The following is a 14357-nucleotide window of genomic DNA, read 5'->3' on the forward strand; positions in this document are numbered from 1 at the left end:
ACATGACCTGCTAACAGCAAATGACAAGGCTGTACAAGCTGCAACGTACTGAGGCTCGGATGGGATATAAAGATTGTAATCCCAGACAGAATCATACCAGCTCTTTTAAATGAACACTGTTTTCTACATTTTTGTGTTTTGCTTTATTTAATCTTCAATTCTCTCACTACCATGTATTGTATTGCTTTATGTTTTATGTTTTCTTTTTATTGCAAATTAAAGATTTTGTAAAATGATGGCTTGCATGAGATGAATAAATAAATAAATGTCATGATGCGTCAGAATCTTGTTCCCTGATGTCAGTCATCCTTCCTTTGAGGCTGATCGCCGTCAGTTTCAGCACATTTTGTAAAATACAGTGCAAATTGTGTCAGTGATATTTACAGTTAACTGCAACTAATGTAAGGAAAAAGTGCACATTAATGTGATTTTATTCCTATTATCTTCCTAAGCTGGCTTTTCTGACCCCACGTTCCCTACCTCAGTTTGTTCAGTGGAGTATCCTATACGTCTTGTTAAATTTTTGCATACTTTTACAGAAACCCCCTACATACACACACACACACACACACACACACACACACACACACACACACACATATATATATATATATATATATATATATATATATATATATATATATATATGTGGAAATTGAAATAAGAACACCGTGAATTCATTGTCCCAGGAAGTGGAAACTTTATTGACACATTCCTGGGGTCAGATACATCACGTGATCACACTGACAGAACCACAGGCACATAGACACAGGCAACAGAGCATGCACAATGTCGGCACTAGTACAGTGTATATCCACCTTTCGCAGCAATGCAGGCTGCTATTCTCCCATGGAGACGATCGTAGAGATGCTGGATGTAGTCCTGTGGAACGGCTTGCCATGCCATTTCCACCTGGCGCCTCAGTTGGACCAGCGTTCGTGCTGGACGTGCAGACCGCGTGAGACGACGCTTCATCCAGTCCCAAACATGCTCAATGGGGGACAGATCCGGATATCTTGCTGGCCAGGGTAGTTGACTTACACCTTCTAGAGCACGTTGGGTGGCACGGGATACATGCGGACGTGCATTGTCCTGTTGGAACAGCAAGTTCCCTTGCCGGTCTAGGAATGGTAGAACGATGGGTTCGATGACGGTTTGGATGTACCGTGCACTATTCAGTGTCCCCTCGACGATCACCAATGGTGTACGGCCAGTGTAGGAGATCGCTCCCCACACCATGATGCCGGGTGTTGGCCCTGTGTGCCTCGGTCGTATGCAGTCCTGATTGTGGCGCTCACCTGCACGGCGCCAAACACGCATACGACCATCATTGGCACCAAGGCAGAAGCGACTCTCATCGCTGAAGACGACACGTCTCCATTCGTCCCTCCATTCACGCCTGTCGCGACACCACTGGAGGCGGGCTGCACGATGTTGGGGCGTGAGCGGAAGACGGCCTAACGGTGTGCGGGACCGTAGCCCAGCTTCATGGAGACGGTTGCGAATGGTCCTCGCCGATACCCCAGGAGCAACAGTGTCCCTAATTTGCTGGGAAGTGGCGGTGCGGTCCCCTAAGGCACTGCGTAGGATCCTACGGTCTTGGCGTGCATCCGTGCGTCGCTGCGGTCCGGTCCCAGGTCGACGGGCACGTGCACCTTCCGCCGACCACTGGCGACAACATCGATGTACTGTGGAGACCTCACGCCCCACATGTTGAGCAATTCGGCGGTACGTCCACCCGGCCTCCCGCATGCCCACTATACGCCCTCGCTCAAAGTCCGTCAACTGCACATACGGTTCACGTCCACGCTGTCGCGGCATGCTACCAGTGTTAAAGACTGCGATGGAGCTCCGTATGCCACGGCAAACTGGCTGACACTGATGGCGGCGGTGCACAAATGCTGCGCAGCTAGCGCCATTCGACGGCCAACACCGCGGTTCCTGGTGTGTCCGCTGTGCCGTGCGTGTGATCATTGCTTGTACAGCCCTCTCGCAGTGTCCGGAGCAAGTATGGTGGGTCTGACACACCGGTGTCAATGTGTTCTTTTTTCCATTTCCAGGAGTGTATATATATATGAAAAAATAAAATGTGCAGAAAAAATGTTGAATATGAGCATAAAATAAGGCTCGGACACCGGAAAACCCCCTTGTATAGCAGAGAAATGCCATAAGGCTGTCCAACACACAGTGGACTCAGCGAGGAACGAATCTCCCTAGCAGTCCTTTGCAGACATATGCCACTACAGTTTCAGAGAGAATAGAGTGCTGAAGACTGAGGGACAGGTGACGCAGACTAGAGTAATTGCGGCTGACGCCAGGGCCGTATCTCAGCCTGGCAGGCAACCTGTTAGAGCCGGGGGCGGCCACCCACTCGCGCACACCTGTGGATGCCCCGCCACGTTTGACATTTGCGGCGCGCGAGCAGGGAGCCAGCCAGAGGCCAGCCGCTGCTGTGGTGTGGTGTGGTGTGGTGTGGGGCGCCCGAACCGGACCGTAATTATATCGATCTGCGCGCCAACCTTTGGCGTCAGAGATGAATGGAGCCCGCGAGCTCCAGCGCCGGCGACTGCGCGACCTTCCGAGGATCGCGCGGCCCACTGCGCCCAGGTCACGTGCGAAATGTCGGCCAGCTGACCGGCGACCACCACTCACGGGGGACGGGCTTCAGGGGAGTGTATAACAGAAATTACTCTTACAATGAGAGACAGCTCGGCCGGTACCAAGAGTAACCCATAGTATTTCCTGGTATTTTGGTCGAGTCTCGCTTGCTATTTCGGAGAATCTATATTGGATTTGCAAATACGTTTCTCGGGGTTGCCGCCGGATCGTATTGTGTAACTCGACTACATTTCATCGCCGCAGCTGCTCGACATCATCATGCGGTGGGAGCTGCTGGTGTCACTGCTGCAAGGCGCGGCAGCACCCGATGATGTCGAGCAGCTGCAGCGATGAAATGTCGTGCGATTTACCCGTCCACTGCTTCCACGGTGTATCAGTGCGGACTGTCCAATGTGTCTACAAGAAATGCCCTGGAACAGTGTCACAACGAGCCTGTGATCAGCTGTTACCGCACAGATGGCAATCACATCACAAAACTTTCGCAGCGCGTGGAGCATTCTTTTTGGTTAAGAGTCAGTACTGACATTGCGGGGCGGCACCTCGCGCTACATACATACGGATCTCATTGTGAAACTTTCACTATCTAAACTAAAGGTGGAGGGTCGAGAAAGGAAAGAAAAGAAAGCGATGATATCAGCTCCATCGGGACTTCGTGCGCAATCGGCGGCGGCGAGTGGAAATGTGTGCCGGACCGAGACTCGAACCCGGGACTTCCTGCTCATTGCGCAGCTGCGTTAACCACTACGCCGCCCGAACACATGCCCGAAAGAAGAGACACCACCCAGTTATTTAATTAATTACTAGGTTGTGAGCCCCAGGTAGTCTAGTAGTAGTAACGGTGCGCTAAGTTGGCCGACTGTCCCCAAGCAATTGTCGATGTTTGTCAGATTGCTGCCAACCTCAACGACCCCAAAGTTTTGACATTATAATTACCTGACGAAGTGTTGTTGAGTTCTTTCTGTGAACAAATTAATAACAGTATCTGCACTTACGTTTAAACATATTATGCAGTATGAGACGCCATCAGATAAGTTTACAAACACCTTTGATTGTCAGTTTCCTTCTACTCAGTGCGTTGTATTACACAGCAGCTATTTAATTTAAGATTCCTTGCTGCAAATACAGGGTGTTTCAAAAATGACCGGTATATTTGAAACGGCAATAAAAACTAAACGAGCAGCGATAGAAATACACCGTTTGTTGCAATATGCTTGGGACAACAGTACATTTTCAGGCAGACAAACTTTCGAAATTACAGTAGTTACAATTGTCAACAACAGATGGCGCTGCGGTCTGGGAAACTCTATAGTACGATATTTGCCACATATCCACCATGCGTAGCAATAATATGGCGTAGTCTCTGAATGAAATTACCCGAAACCTTTGATAACGTGTCTGGCGGAATGGCTTCACATGCAGATGAGATGTACTGCTTCAGCTGTTCAATTGTTTCTGGATTCTGGCGGTACACCTGGTCTTTCAAGTGTCCCCACAGAAAGAAGTCACAGGGGTTCATGTCTGGCGAATAGGGAGGCCAATCCACGCCGCCTCCTGTATGTTTCGGATAGCCCAAAGCAATCACACGATCATCGAAATATTCATTCAGGAAATTAAAGACGTCGGCCGTGCGATGTGGCCAGGCACCATCTTGCATAAACCACGAGGTGTTCGCAGTGTCGTCTCAGGCAGTTTGTACCGCCACAAATTCACGAAGAATGTCCAGATAGCGTGATGCAGTCATCGTTTCGGATCTGAAAAATGGGCCAATGATTCCTTTGGAAGAAATGGCGTCCCAGACCAGTACTTTTTGAGGATGCAGGGACGATGGGACTGCAACATGGGGCTTTTCGGTTCCCCATATGCGCCAGTTCTGTTTATTGACGAAGCCGTCCAGGTAAAAATAAGCTTCGTCAGTAAACCAAATGCTGCCCACATGCATATCGCCGTCATCAATCCTGTGCACTATATCGTTAGCGAATGTCTCTCGTGCAGCAATGGTGGCGGTGCTGAGGGGTTGCCGCGTTTGAATTTTGTATGGATAGAGGTGTAAACTCTGGCGCATGAGACGATACGTGGACGTTGGCGTCATTTGGACCGCAGCTGCAACACGGCGAACGGAAACCCGAGGCCGCTGTCGGATCACCTGCTGCACTAGCTGCGCGTTGCCGTCTGTGGTTGCCGTACGCGGTCGCCCTACCTTTCCGGCACGTTCATCCGTCACGTTCCCAGTCCGTTGAAATTTTTCAAACAGATCCTTTATTGTATCGCTTTTCGGTCCTTTGGTTACATTAAACCTCCGTTGAAAACTTCGTCTTGTTGCAACAACACTGTGTTCTAGGCGGTGGAATTCCAACACCAGAAAAATCCGCTGTTCTAAGGAATGAACCATGTTGTCTACAGCACACTTGCACGTTGTGAACAGCACACGCTTACAGCAGAAAGACGACGTACAGAATGGCGCACCCACAGACTGCGTTGTCTTCTATATCTTTCACATCACTTGCAGCGCCATCTGTTGTTGAAAATTGTAACTACTGTAATTTCGAAAGTTTGTCCGCCTGAAAATGTACTGTTGTCCCAAGCATATTGCAACAAACGGTGTATTTCTATCGCTGCTCGTTTAGTTTTTACTGCCGTTTCAAATATACCGGTCATTTTTTAAACACCCTGTATATACCGCATTTGTAGATGACCGTCTCTATAAAGCGCACTCACGAATCCATCTTACTCCCGATACCATAGCAGCTGATCGGTACGAGTCGCGCACCCCCTCTGTTGCGCCCTCCACGTCCTCTTAACACCGCAGTAGCCGCGCTGCTTTCCCCTCTACCCTCGAGCTAAGCGGCCAAGATTACTTAGCACGGGGCTGGGTTCACTAACTATTATTAAAATTAAGCACATCTTAAAACATTACTTTCGCTGTACCTATTTTTGTTTGTTACTGAGCAAGAAAATTGCATTCTTAAGCTCTCAACGTCAGCTGACATTGTTGGATTGGGCTTTTAGTTGCTAAATGCATATTATTGTAAGCTACGATTGATAACAGCGGACACCAAGAATATTTGATTCGGGCCGCAGTTTGACGATCACTGGACTCTAGGGCAGGTTTTTTTCTGTTATACGTTTCGCTGAATTCATTGCACCGACTTCTTCACACTTGTGAAAATATTTTCACAGAAATAAAGGTAACTGTTGTTGGGTTCGTTCTGTATGTTGTGTGCCGGCGTTTATGTCAAATATATTAGTTTCAGTTGAAGAAACCAAACAAAGTTGCGTATTCTGGATATGGACAATGATCGCACAGCTTTTACGTAGCGAGTTATGGAGGCAGCTGTGGTTTTTAAACCAATTTATTTATTTCTTTGAATAAGGGTGTGTGGAGTTAATGATCGTTGTACCACGCAGTGAGACTTTTCGCAAAAGTAGCGGCGAGTGCGCTGAAAGCTTAACTACCGGCACTGCACAGTTTCCGTCTGTTTGCTTGTGTTTACACGGCAAAACGGTTAAAAAGGAACCTTCAGAATTATATATCCAAACAGATCCTAAATAAAGAAACTTAATCATTGCAGTATTTATTATATCGTTAGGTGAAAACAAGCCTTAAGGTAATACTGAAATTCGTAATGATCATAGTTTCACCTAAGTACAGGATGGCGCAAAGAAACGGGAAACTGGAAATAGGTAATCAGAAAAACAAAACTGTACGAAACCCTGTTTGAAGTTCAAAATAAGTTGTACGAGACAGGAAACTGCATCACGCATCATTTTTAAAAATACGTCAGTAAAATGCTGTCTATTTTGTCGCACACATTCGGTAAGTCGTTACTGTAGGCTGTATGTCGTACGATGGCATGGAGACAGAGGCGCCCAAGCAGTGTTAGTATTGCGTGAGATTTCACGATCCTTAAACAAACGTTTTATTGCTGCCATAAACTGTCTACCGGCGTCCGAGATGGCTTCATCCTGTTGAAACCAGTTGTGCTGAATGTCAAGATTTGGCAATGTATGGAGTCAGAAACGTCTATAACACGTTGAGGTATCGTTCAGACGTCAGTGATTCCAGCACTTAATCCACATTCAAAAAAAGTAAGAGCCTACTTCCTCGCGACACGACACTACGCCGTACCGTGTCTTTGCTACTGTGTAGTGGACGCTGATGAAGCTGAGCAGAGTTTTCTTGAGCCCAGCAATTGAAGTTCGCTTATTCACATAACCACTATCGCTGATGCAGTCGTTAACAGTCCTTATTCCTACCTAGTAAGCCCGACCATCATCGTCGAGGAAACAGTATTGAATTTGGCGATGTTCGTGGATAAACATATAAACCAAATCAACATAGTTCTTTTTAGTGCGTTTTATGTGTGTATTTACGGTTGCTCTAGTTGTCAAGTTGAAAACAAAGTTCTTTTCACTAATGTTCCATAAAATGAGTGTTTGCCGTGACTGTAAGTAGGCCTTACTGTAAAACCTAAGGTAAGTATTGTAGTCCCAGCACTGAAAACCTGTCAGTATTTAAAAGCATAATCTTTGTATAACTGATGCCTCTAAGAAGGCTGGTTATAGTCACTGCAGATTCTCTTCGTACGCTCGACTATTTGTTCGAACATGCGAAATAATCCTTACAGCCAGAAATGAACTGAATCAAATCCATCTGAAAAAGCTCATATTTCTCAAATGGTCGTAATTAATTCTTACAACGATGTATTGGGCTTCCCGTACCTGCTTCCAGACGTAAAAAATATGTATAACAGTTCAGTTTCCGTGCACAATTGTGTTAAAACGTAGATTAATGTATCATTACACATTCATAACGACTCGCAAGAATGAATATTATGTCATTCTCATTTAATTGAAAAACCTAAGATGAAGTTTCTTTCTGATTAAATTGCAGTTATATTTACACACACACACACTTACTGAATATTTGAACATTATCAATCGAGTTAACCTGTCCACGTCACTCCTTTTCTAATGTCCACCAGTAGCCGAAGACAAAACCGCGCCAATGTAGTTTACGTACAAACAAGCGGAAAACGAAATTTTCAGTTAATTTTCCATTCTTGTTCTTATTTATATTTGAAATCACATTATTCCGTTTCCACTTTAGAATCTTGTTTATAATGTTCCAAGACGTCCATTTGTAACTCATTGCCATTGGTGACGAAATACACTGGAGGAAAAAAAGTGGTGGGTTGTTTATATGCTCACTGACCTTTACTAACCATTCAGTAGGATTCAACTTTTGCATAATCTTAAGTTGGTACGGTTGAAATAGCATGCTTCGACGTGCGAATTACAAGGACGAGTCTACTCTTCATACCACCCGGTCGATGGTAACTGTCACTGCATCGGTGTTCCCAGTGGTACATACAGACCCTACGACCCCACAAGGTTCGTTCTTCAAACCTGATCCAATCTCTCCAGTCTCTTCAAAACTCCGAAGTCAGCTTGCAGTTGTATGTAACTACGCAACTTAACCGCAGAACGGCACCTTAACGGCGCCGCAAGCCCATCGTGTGGCAGTCAAACTGCCAGTGTTGGCAAAACGTTCGTAGGCAGACTGAACACGCAGAATAGCTATACTTCTCTGTGGTAACTAAATGTCCATTACCGTTAAAGCAGTTTGACGCCTTTCCCTCACTTCTGCTAACGCTGCAGGGCTGAAAACATAAGCGACGAAGTTTCCCGTTTGTAAGAGCAACCGTCAGTCTCTGCCGCAGTACGAGTATGTGTCACGAACGAATGGCACTTCTCAAGGAGGCGAGTCAATGGAGTGCAACGTTACATCAGATAAGGTACCAAGAAACTAACTGGTAAAAGAAGAACCATAGAAATACTTTATCAGACGGGGGAACTAAACAGTACACTGTGGAATTATTTAGTTCTGCAAAGTAGTATAGTAGATGAGTGTGGATCTTTATGATTATGAGGTAAGCATCACGTTTTTTCGCGGAAGTAAAACATGAAGCAAACAGCTTGGTGGAATGATACAGTCAAGGCAGCCTGTAAAAGGAAAAAGAAGGAGTATCAAAAATGGCTACATACCAGAACGTAGGTAGACAGAGAAAGTTAGGTTGAAGAAAGAAACAAAGCAAAACAGATAATTGCAGCATCCAAGAAGAAATCATGGGAAGACTTCGGAAACAGATTGGAGACTATGGGTCAAGCTGCTGGAAAACCATTCTGGAGTGTAATTAGCAGTCTTCGAAAGGGAGGTAAGAAGGAAATGACAAGTATTTTGGACAGGTCAGGAAAACTGCTGGTGAATCCTGTGGATGCCTTGGGCAGATGGAGGGAATATTTTGAAGAGTTGCTCAATGTAGGTGAAAATGCGATCAGTAATGTTTCAGATTTCGAGGTAGAATGGGATAGGAATGATGATGGAAATAGGATCACATTTGAGGAAGTGGAAAAAATGGTCAATAGATTGCAGTGCAATAATGCGGCTGGGGTGGATGAAATTAAGTCGGAACTCATCAAATACAGTGGAATGTCAGGTCTTAAATGGCTACACAGGATAATAGAAATGGCCTGGGAGTCGGAACAGGTTCCATCAGACTGGACAAAAGCAGTAATCACACCAATCTTTAAACATGGAAACAGAAAAGATTGTAACAACTACAGAGGTATCTCTTTAATCAGCGTTGTGGGTAAAATCTTCTCGGGTATTGTTGAAAGGAAAGTGCGAGTATTAGTTGAGGACCAATTGGATGAAAATCAGTGTGGGTTTAGGTCTCTTAGAGGTTGTCAGGACCAGATCTTTAGCTTACGGCAAATAATGGAGAAGTGTTATGAGTGGAACAGGGAATTGTATCTATGCTTTATAGATCTAGAAAAGGCATATGACCGGGTTCCTAGGAGGAAGTTATTGTCTGTTCTACAAGATTATGGAATAGGAGGCAAACTTTTGCAAGCAATTAAAGGTCTTTACATGGATAGTCAGGCAGCAGTTAGAGTTGACGGTAAATTGAGTTCATGGTTCAGAGTAGTTTCAGGGGTAAGACAAGGCTGCAACCTGTCTCCACTGTTGTTCATATTATTTATGGATCATATGTTGAAAACAATAGACTGGCTGGGTGAGATTAAGATATGTGAACACAAAATAAGCAGTCTTGCGTATGCGGATGACTTAGTTGTGATGGCAGATTCGATTGAAAGTTTGCAAAGTAATATTTCAGAGCTAGATCATAAATGTAAGGACTATGGTATGAAGATTAGCATCTCCAAAACGAAAGTAATGTCAGTGGGAAAGAAATATAAACGGATTGAGTGCCAAATAGGAGGAACAAAGCTAGAACAGGTGGACGATTTCAAGTACTTAGGATGCATAATCTCACAGGATGGCAACATAGTGAAAGAACTGGAAGCGAGGTGTAGCAAAACTAATGCAGTGAGCGCTCAGCTACGATCTACCCTCTTCTGCAAGAAGGAAGTCAGTACCAAGACTAAGTTATCTGTGCACCGTTCAATCTTTCGACCAAGTTTGTTGTATGGGAGCGAAAGCTGGGTGGATTCAGGTTACCTTATCAACAAGGTTGAGGTTACGGATATGAAAGTAGCTAGGATGATCGCAGGTACTAGTAGATGGGAACAATGGCAGGAGGGTGTCCACAATGAGGAAATCAAAGAAAAACTGGGAATGAACTCTATAGATGTAGCAGTCAGGGCGAACAGGCTTAGATGGTGGGGTCATGTTACACGCATGGGAGAAGCAAGGTTACCCAAGAGACTCATGGATTCAGCAGTAGAGGGTAGGAGGAGTCGGGGCAGACCGAGGAGAAGGTACCTGGATTCGGTTAAGAATGATTTTGAAGTAATAGGTTTAACATCAGAAGAGGCACCTATGTTAGCACTGAATAGGGGATCATGGAGGAATTTTATAAGAAGGACTATGCTCCAGACTGAACGCTGAAAGGCATGATCAGTCTTAAATGATGATGATGATGATGATGATGATGATGAGTAAAACATTTTACACCAGACAGACAAAGTACCCACACAATAAAACTCCATTCGTGTTCGTGGGGAGACTCGAAACCGTCAGTCTTCAATTAAGTGAAGAGCGTTAACGCGACAGGCGAACAGCGTACTGTTCAGAGAGGCAGTAAAATAAATTTCAGCTACAATAGGACTCAAAATTGGCAGCTAGATCTCAAAAGATATGTTATGGTGAAAAGTTTTCTTTCATAAAGAGGTTGAGCGTGTTGTCCACGTCATTATCAAACTGACATGACCCTGTCTGTGCAGCTATTGTTAAGGTCGAAGTTCTGTCCCGCTTTTAGTCGAATGACAGCAAAGGAGGAATATAATAACTTTTGACACCCCGCACTCTTTTGTGCTCTACTGATAACGGTAATTGCTTCCGAAGAACTTGTGTGCTTCGCAACATCGGAATCGCAGCAGTAAACGCGCAAAGCTAATAGGAAAACATCGTGGTTACTTGACCAGAAATAATATTTAATGCCTTGAAGTAAGGATTATAGTATAAATTACTTGTTCGTACACTTTCTGCGCTCTGATCAGTATCCTATGTTGATAGGTTTCGTCTGTGCAGTCGAACGCTCTGCTGTCGCTAATATCATCGGCCATGCGGATTTCGAGCGTGGACGTCATATGAAGAATGGTTCACTCAAAGTGATCGATCGGTTTCCGTATCCCCCTCTGCCACTCTGCATCAAGTGATCCGTGCTGTTTTTCTTCGCACTGCAGTGCCATGGTGGGCGGCCGTGAGGGCATTATCTGACTGAACATCGGGCTGGGCCTCAGAACAGACGGGTGGTATTCTCCGACTCGTAACTTACCATTCCCATTCGACTTGCTGCAGAGGTCACTGTTGAATTGTTTTCTTTGATGATCAAGTAACTGACTCATGCTAGTTAGATGCCATATAGCTTATACGATGATCTTGCCAGTTTCTAGGCCGACATCTGTGCAAATGATGTTTCACTAACGTGATTGCCCTTCTATGTGGGCAAATAATTCTGTGAAATTGTTGTCGCTCGCGCCAGCGGAACGCTATAAAAATGCTAATTAACGTTAAAATTAATTTATTTATCCATGAAAAAACAAAGTAGCGAGCCACCCTTTATTTAACTTTACTTATGCCAAGAATCATTTCGCGTTATTCACTCATCTTCAAATGTGGTAATACAGTTCTGTCTTCATACGAAACCACATCAACACATTTTTAAGCAATAAAATAATTTAAATTACGTCAAACAAAGATCGTACAAAAGAACAAACAACACGCCCGTCTTCGTCATTCTTCGATGGTGATGACATAAAACTCTCTTCACGGAACTTATCACATTGTTCTTCTCAATAACTGACTCTTAAACTGAACTTCATAGTATACAATGATTTTTTTCTGCGTTATTAGACAAATTCTTCGTGTCTCTTCTGGAAATACGCCACACTAGCATTTCTTTTTTTGTATGTGACTGTTAGTATGAATTACTTCAGATAATATATTTTATTTGATAAAAAAATTGCGAAGTTGCCCTCCCGTTCGGATTGCACAATATACTGCAGTCCTCTATCCCCTATTAGCTAACTTTCACCCACTCGACTCTCTCTGTAACATAATCGATGGGCAGGTTTCTCGTTGGATCATGTGAAGTAAATCAGTGTAGTATTCAAACCAACTGTCGACGTTGTGGCTGCTTCTGTTTTGTATCTTCAGGAATGTAGGTCAACTTATCTGCAGATTCCGTAATTCCTCGTGGTAATGTAATTGCTCCAAAACAGTTCCTGCGCGCTGTAAATGAACTGTTCTCAGGTTGGTTCAAATGGCTCTGAGCACTATGGGACTTAACTGCTGTGGTCATCAGTGCCCCTGAACTTAGAATTACTTAAACCTAACTAACCTAAGGACATCACACACATCCATGCCCGAGGCAGGATTCGAACCTGCGATCGTAGCGGTCGCGCGGTTCCAGACTATAGCGCCTAGAACCGCTCGGCCACTCTGGCCGGCAACTGTTCACAGGTGACCTGACGTAACGCATAACAGTAAATAGCTATAGGACATAATATCCATATTGAGGCAAGCTACATGAACTGAAATGCCTGAGCTAAGCAATCAAAATATGCAGGGGAAACAGCTGTAGGCGCTTCCTAGGTACTTCACTATTATTACATTGTAGTTTTCCTGCTTAGCGCAAACAGCTGGATTGAAGACTGACCATGCAAACGATATCTTAATGTGTCATGATGTAATGTTATTCCATTTTATACAGGCGCTCAGATTTTCCTCATATTCTTGCTGCAAGCATCAACTGAAATTTTAACTAGTTTTTAAAGAATGGTTTGGAAATATGAGCAGAAGTGACAAGGATAGGGGAGATCAGGCAACGCGTTGCTTTCAGAAACAACCCGGCGTTTGCCCGAAATTATTTCGGGTCCCAGCGGAAACCCAGAATTAGGACGGTTGTATGAGGTTTTGAAACCGGTATTCTCGAATAATGCAGTTTTCTGTGCTTTCAGCATGTGTTCGGTCGGTCACCATTAACAGTTTCTTTCCATTGTTGTGATCTTCAGTCCGAAGATTAGGTTTGATATAGCTCTCCTCTTAGAAACCTCATTTATGCAGCTTATAATTGTCGTTCATTTCCAGTTATTACTGTCCAAGTCTTACTGCTATAAAGAGTTAATGGTATTGTCATTTTTTAAATTAATCTTCGTTCATTTCTAGCTGTTACTTCCAAGTTTCACTCCCACAAACTGCTAATGTATTTTTTTTTTTTTTTGGGGGGGGGGGGGCTAAAACTTCACTAGGGTTTATTTCCTCGCCATTTTATTATGTGCTACTTATATGCCCCCATTACTGCAACAGAATCTTTCAATCTTTGTTATGTCTTTTTCGTTTCTGAAAAAGATGGTATTCCCCAAGAACCTGAATTTATGTATTCTTTCTATTATTGGCCGTTTATTACACTTTTGCTTGAGATCGGATTTTGACCTTTAAAAGGCGTGACTTTTGTTTTTTGGGGCAGAGATTGTTAAATTATAGGTCTTTTCAGTTGCATTTAACTTATGTATGGCTTTTCTGAAGAAGAAGTTGCTCATCAGGAAAGGGTGTTGTCCTTAGGTAACATCATTAAAGCTATAGTTGTAAATATTTATTTCTTCTAGCCATTGTTTCAACATACCATCAAGATAGATATTAAAACGTATCACACCGTATCCCTGCCGTAAGCCAAGATTTGTTGCTATTCTCAATTTGTCATTCATCTGCCTTTATTCTTCCATTCACAGTTTCTTTAGAGAGCAACGCCATAACTTATGAAATGTTCCACGTGAGGTAGTTAATAGCCAATGTATGCTCGACACGCTCTTCCTCCTTTCAACAATACTTTTCAAGTTTTCTCGTGCGGCGGCCTAAGTTCAGCCCTTGCGCTGAGAAGTCTCTCCGGAGTACGTCCTGTGGACGTCCAGTCATCGGCGAGCTGCCCGAAGCGGCGCTAGATTCCCGGTTAATTAATAAAACGCCGTTAGGAGCGGCGCATAATCCGGCCTAATCCCTGCGGCCGCTTGCAGCGCTAAAAGCTTTCACGCGTTAGCGAGCTTCCGCAGCGCGCTGCGGCTTTGCACGTGGAGGAGGGAGCAAGCCAGCCAGCCGAGAGTCTACTATGTGCTGCCGCGATAGCTGGGTTAAGCAGCTAGATACCAGTGCGTCTGCTTCGCCGTCTCTGCGTTTCGGAATGTTTATTTCATCTGTTAAGATCACGGCTTAACAT

Source organism: Schistocerca cancellata, chromosome 3, assembly GCF_023864275.1.
Source record: "Schistocerca cancellata isolate TAMUIC-IGC-003103 chromosome 3, iqSchCanc2.1, whole genome shotgun sequence".
NCBI lineage: Eukaryota > Metazoa > Arthropoda > Insecta > Orthoptera > Acrididae > Schistocerca > Schistocerca cancellata.